General features: G+C 38.5%; 1 pseudogene; it reads left to right on the top strand.

Moving 5' to 3' along the window:
* Positions 1-4665: 4665 nt before the first annotated feature.
* Positions 4666-5325, top strand: LOC143104156 (transcription factor HES-5-like; annotated as a pseudogene).
* Positions 5326-6566: the final 1241 nt, after the last annotated feature.

The following is a 6566-nucleotide window of genomic DNA, read 5'->3' as shown; positions in this document are numbered from 1 at the left end:
ATTGATCGATATCTCATATAGTTTGTGATACTACTGAAGACCACACTGCTCTCACCGTCAGCTGGGCAGCAGGGCATGAAACTCCTTGACTAATGTGGAGGGTAATGAGACACACTTCTATTGTTCCCCCATTGAAGAGCAGAGAATGGAGAGAGTGTGGGAAAGCGTGGTGGACTCTCTCACAGACCTCCTGTGGGACAATAGACAGAGATTTCAGATATTTGTGTGGAGGCCGCTGACTGACCAAAAAGTTGAAGTTTATTTTGCTAATCAAAGCAAAATACTGACAACCACCCTTTGACAAATATTGTGTTGACAACTTTCAACAATCTCCATAAATTATATTTTCTAACTTTCCAATGACTTTTCTAGAGGATTCATTTTTATGTGTTGACACTTTTCTGGCACTCAAAATCAGTTTGATCAGCATGTCTTGAAACACTGAGACTAAAGTATTAAAGTAACTTCAGTCTCTGCAATTCGGTAACCTTCATTTGAGAAATATATCTACAATGAGCATTTCTGCCTTCGGGGTATCATTAGGAATAGTTTGTTTGCAGATGGGTTGGAATTAACAAGGCACACTTCTATTGTTCATCCGGAGCTGTATGAATGGGTAGAGTGTGGGAAAGCTCTGGAGAGGAGAGTCCCAGTAGCTGAGTCACTAGCACCCACCATCCCACTGGGGAATTCCACAAAGGGACACACAAGGGAAAAGGCACGAGTTGCCATTTTCATGTTGTATATTGACAAAGTATAAATATAACAGCCAATATTATAAGACATCAATAAATATTTGCCTGTGATGTTGCAGTGTAGCATGGCTGGCTTGTGGGATCGACAAGGGTATTTGACTCCTCCATTTTACCAAACCAAAAATTGAGAGCAAGTATTCTGTAATTGTTTACAGATAATAAACAACTACCTAGGCTGATTTTGTGCATAAAGAACTCACCCAATGAGGTTCTTTCCCTCCAGATGGTTTGTGATGTCATATGTTTCCAGAAAGCAGCACTAATAGCTGTCAATAGCTCTTTAACATTATAGATGAGGGGAAAAAAGCTTAGGGGGTTACAGAGAGGCCTTTTGTTGGTGCATAAAGGTCTGTGTGGGAAACTCTACTGAGTGATCTACCAGCACCATGACAGAATGACAGATGTTATATCTGGTGAGCCTAAATACATTCAGAATGGGTTTTCCCTCCTTTTTCTATATATTGAAATAACGTGATTTGTCTTCAATTAAAATGGTTTCTTCTGAAGTCTGTCCAGAATAGACAAGAGAGTCGAGCCAAGAGCTCCCTCTGAGGTCCTGGTACACAGTCAAGACTTGGACATGTATTTGATCAAAATGGCCAGACATGGCAACTCGAGGACATTTGACAATGTTCAACTCCCCAGACACAGGCATCAATTAAATCGTCTTCAGTATGACCTACAGTTGTCCATCATGTTTAATGTTTCTAACCTCCACTATGCAGTCACACTGCATTCATCAACTGACTAACTCAGGAGTTCCCAAACTTTTCTACGACAAGGCCCCCCAAATACCACTAGGCAAATGTAAAAATACATTAAGCTAATCCTAATAATTATTTTAGCCACAAGCACTTCGCGATGGAGCATACAGTGTGTAAAAATTGCATTTGGGGCTTTCTGCTATATGAGAGCTATCACTCTACTGTTATTCCCAGTCATTATCATGGAAAATATAATGTTCAGATATGGTTATGGTTATGGTTAGGTTATGGATTTGGCAGACGCCTTTGTCCAAAGCGACACACTAATACAAAACAACATAATATTTAAAATTGAATAGATTAGAATGTTGATTAGATTAGAATGTTGGTCAAATATAATAAGGAGAATAGTAATAATAAGCAACAATATCAATTCAATCAATAGCCTAATAAAAGCAATGAAAATGAGGGGAAAAGCAATAATAAAACAATAATGTCCATTCAATCAATAATATAAAAACAATGAAATGGTAATACTACATTAAGGAGAATATCAATAATAAACAATAATGTCAAATTAATCAACAGCCTAATGAAAATAAAACAATATTATACAAACCATAACACATAAGCACTTAAACAACTACATGTTTGAACAAGAATGTCTTTAGACCCCCCTTAAACGACCCAAAGCTACCACTGGAACGGAGAGCACTGGGCAACTCATTCCACCAACATGGAACCACTGAGGAATAGAGTCTTGAATTAGACATAGTTTTTATGACTGGTCGACATAACAGACGCTCATCAGAAGACCGCAGTGGGCGGTTGGGGATGTAAGGCTTGATTATTGAATTAAAATAACTAGGAGCAGATCCAGTCAGTGTCCTATTGGCTAAAGTGAGAGATTTACATTTAATTCTGGCTACTATAGGGAGCCACTGGAGAGTAACTAGGAGAAGAGTTACATGTGTCCTCTTTGGCTGATTGAAGACCAGGTGTGCTCCAGCATTCTGAATCAGCTGTAATGATCTTATTACACAAGCGGGTAAGCCAGCTAATAGTGAATTACAATAGTCCATCTTAGAGATGACCATGGTCTGAACAAAAAGTTGTGCGACAAATTATTATAATGGCATTGTATAACAACCCTCATAGTAATAGGTATATTTTAACATTTTCAAATGTATTTATTTGTTGCTTTTATTTTTCCTTCCAACTTGCTGAGGCCCCCCTGGCACCCCCCTGCGGGCCCCCACTTTGAAAACCACTGGACTAACTCACAGACCTGCTTATTTTCAAATGCCTCCTTCTAAACTTCAGCCAATAGGTTACTTTCCCTCCAAAACTCTTTGCAATGGCATTTGTTGTTTTCAACAAAAGCAAGAGCTGATCTGTTACTGCCACTGATTAAGAAAACTCTGAGGAGCTTTTGTAATGCATTTGGGTAACTCTGCAAACAAAAAGACAGAGGGCACATCTGTTATGTCTATAGACAGCTATTGACAGGAGTATTTCTGAGAAGGATTTTCCCTCCATTGGCATTTTCTACATGGCAAACCCAAGCATCACATTTGTAGATGGAGATTTGTAAAAATGGAAATCACTTAAATTCCAAACAGAAGACCATAAAAGTTGTAGACATTCCCACTTTGTTTTCATCAAATTGATCCGAATGCTTTTCACAACTCAAAAATGTTTGGATGATACTTCAAAGGCATGAACAAAAAAGAACAAAAAAAGAAAATAAATAAATAACAGAAATGTAACACGAACAAACTCTCAAAGTGTACATTGGTGAATTACATGTGTCCTGTCAGCATCACTCACTCCAACATCATAAAAACATAAAAAAAATCAGAGGTCGTTTTTGACCATAATGGGCTCTTTGCACGAAAGGCTTTCAATGCGGCCGCTTTTCCGGTGAGGTGTTAACTGTGTTGTAACGGCATCTTTTGTTATATTCTGCTCCTAACATCTTCACTCCGACACTGAATAACTTGATTGCTCACTAATAACAATTTTAACTGGCATAAATTCAGGTTCAAACAGACCTGGCTCCACCGGAAACAAACGAACCGTACATGCAAAGAGCCTATTTGAGGAATTTGAGAAAGGGAATTTTATCCTGAGACAATCATAAGGCATGGCCACAGATGGGTTGGAATTAACAAGGCACACTTCTATTGTTCATCCGGAGCTGTATGAATGGGCAGAGTGTGGGAAAGCTCTGGAGAGGAGAGTCTCAGTAGCTGGGTCACTAGCACCCACCATCCCACTGGGGAATTCCACAAAGACACACAAGGGAAAAAGCACGTGTTGCATTTTTGAAGTATACTGACATATTTATTGAAAAATAACAGAACATATCAAGTTTAAATACATTTTTCCAAATGGTGTTGCATATTTTGACTCCAAGATCTTGAATATCGACATTACCATATCAAAATTAAGGTCGGAATGTTTTCAGAATACCTAAAAGAAAATGCTTTTTAAACTTTAAAACCTCTGAAATTTAGGTTCAGGTTGGTAATCAAAATCATTCCTTGATCATTTTAAGTTCATCATGACAATTAACTAAGCATTTTTTCACAAAGCATCAGGAGCTCAACCAATGAGATTGTGTTTCTTCCAGATTGTTTGTGATTTTGTTTACAGGACATTATAAAAGGTCAAATTTCAAATAAGGGCTGCAATAACTGTTAATAGTAGTCATTTACAATGCTGAACTGAATATTTGAAACAACTGCATTTTTAGAGTTGGGGGCTTAATTTTTTAAGACATTTTAAAATATTGATAAGCTCTTTCTGAAATATGTTCTACAGTCTTGAATCATTTGGCTCAAAATGGCTCTACACACACTTCCCAAAAACATTTCCCACGTGTGTGTACAGTGGTGGGCAACGTGTGCCCTGTCAGCATCATTGACCCCAACATCAGGCAGCAGATTAACTCTCCTCACAGGGTCAGTCCTTTCCCACATCCACACAGTGGGTCTGTGGGTCTCTCTCCATCACCCCCAACCCAGCACCTGTTCCCCTGAGGTTTGACCATTGTGCCCCAGCAATGGGAGAATCCAGCATGTGGCAGCTCCACACTCCTCATTGTCCTCTGCAGCTCAGCCATTGGCTGCTGACTGTGAGAAACTCCAACCAGCCCAAGACCCACACATTCATATGGAGATCTGGGAGTATAAATAGAGGACATGAAGCCAGTGCTGATCAGATTCACTCTACACAGAGAGATCTACTGCAGATACAGCAATGGCACCTACAATCACTTCAACAGCAGATTACCCAAAGGAACACCTGAGTCTGAACCACAAGGTAGATATTGTAACTTGCCTCTTTCAACTTTGACATTTGTTTTCTTTGTTGGTTTGTCTTTGAAATACATAATGGACATATGTATTAATACAAATATTTTTTCTTCTTTTTAGCTGAGAAAACCCATTGTGGAGAAGTTGCGCAGAGATCGCATCAACAAAAGTATCGAGGACCTCAAGGATCTTCTGGGTCAAAAGCTCCTCAACCAGCAGCCCGACTCCAAGCTGGAGAAAGCCGACATCCTGGAGATGACCGTTTGCCTCCTGAGACGGCATCTTCATGCAGTGAAAACATCACCCTCCTTCGATGCTGCCAGTCAGGGCTTCTCCAGGTGTGCTCAAGACGTTGTTTACTTCCTGTCCAATGACTCTGGGAGAACACAGTCTCATGGGAAGTTGCTGACCCAGTTCCAGACCCTACAACCACCCAATGATGATCACAGGAGGGAGAAAGACCAGTGCCAGTTGGATTCTCCTGTCAAGTGTGTCCAGGGCAAAGATAAGAGTCCAGCCAAGAGCGCCCCCTGGAGGCCCTGGTAGTGAAACACAGAAGAGACTTCTCAATTACATGATCAAATTGGTCAGAAATTAATTAATAAGGACATTTCATTTTGTTCAACTCTGCAAATGCAGGGAAATTATCTTCTTTATTCCAAAGAATAAATTCTGTTCCGTTGCAAGAAAATTAGTTTTGCAATTGTTTGCAATGGATTTGTCTTCTGTGAAGACACATGAACATTTTTTAACAAATATGTTATTGGCTTCAGTTGGAAGTCTTTATATTATTATAATGGATCTCCATTATTAGATCTTGATAAGATCAATTAATATTTCAATTACAAATGTGATGGCTTCATGTCATATGATTCTTTTTTAAAGAAAAGGAAAGTCTGCAAATTATGACAACATGTCTTTTGAGAGGATGGTTTAAAAATGTATGTCAGCAATGCTGACATTATTTTTATGTTTTTACATGATTAATATGGCTTACCTTAAGTCAGTTAATATTTCTGTGAAATATTACAATTTCTTACTTTCAACGCTTGTTTTAAAGTTTATATCCTATAAATGTCCTTTGTTGAGGAATTGGATTATATGAAGATCTCATAAAAATGAGACATACTTGACTTTCTTAATATTTAAGAAAACGTAATGTTACCTTCCTTTTGAAGGAGTGTTTTACATGATACCTGTTTGGTGTTTTTGATATGATGTTACCAATGTCTTTTACAAAGACTGATTTCTATTTCACCTCTTCATCCCAATGGAGACAAAACAGTGGAATTGATTGCTTTGTTGACAAAGATATATGTTCATATTTGTTTGAATGCATTATTTCCTCATGGCATACATTTTATATGCCAGAAAATTGCAATAAAATATGCAACTCAACCCAAGTGACTTTGTGGGTGTCATTCCATTCAACATTCCCTTACAGGTTATTTCAGGACTGAGTATCCTGAAACTGATGTAACAGGGCTTGAAATCCATATTTTTGCAACATTTGCCTTTGTAATATCATTACACTATTAACAGATCAGTTAAGAGTACTACTCTGATGACATCACCTTGTCATTTACATGTGACATGAAATTCAGCACTAGTCATTCGCAGTTCATAAAGATCAACAGTGTACACACAATCTGATAGTGTGTGTGAACCAGTTTGCCCTGTCAACATCATTGGCCCCAACATCAGGCAGCAGATTAATTCCCCTCATATAGAGTCAGTCCTTTCCAACATCTAGACAGTGGGTCTGTGGATCTTTCTCCATCACCTAA

This window comes from Alosa pseudoharengus, unplaced genomic scaffold (assembly GCF_046254945.1).
Source record: "Alosa pseudoharengus isolate Yale_2024_CS ecotype anadromous, Long Island Sound unplaced genomic scaffold, YU_APseudo_1.1 YU_APseudo_1.1_scf_5, whole genome shotgun sequence".
In the NCBI taxonomy this organism is placed as follows: Eukaryota; Metazoa; Chordata; class Actinopteri; order Clupeiformes; family Clupeidae; genus Alosa; species Alosa pseudoharengus.
Note: the sequence above shows the minus strand (reverse complement) of the source record. Positions and strands in the feature narration are given on the sequence as shown.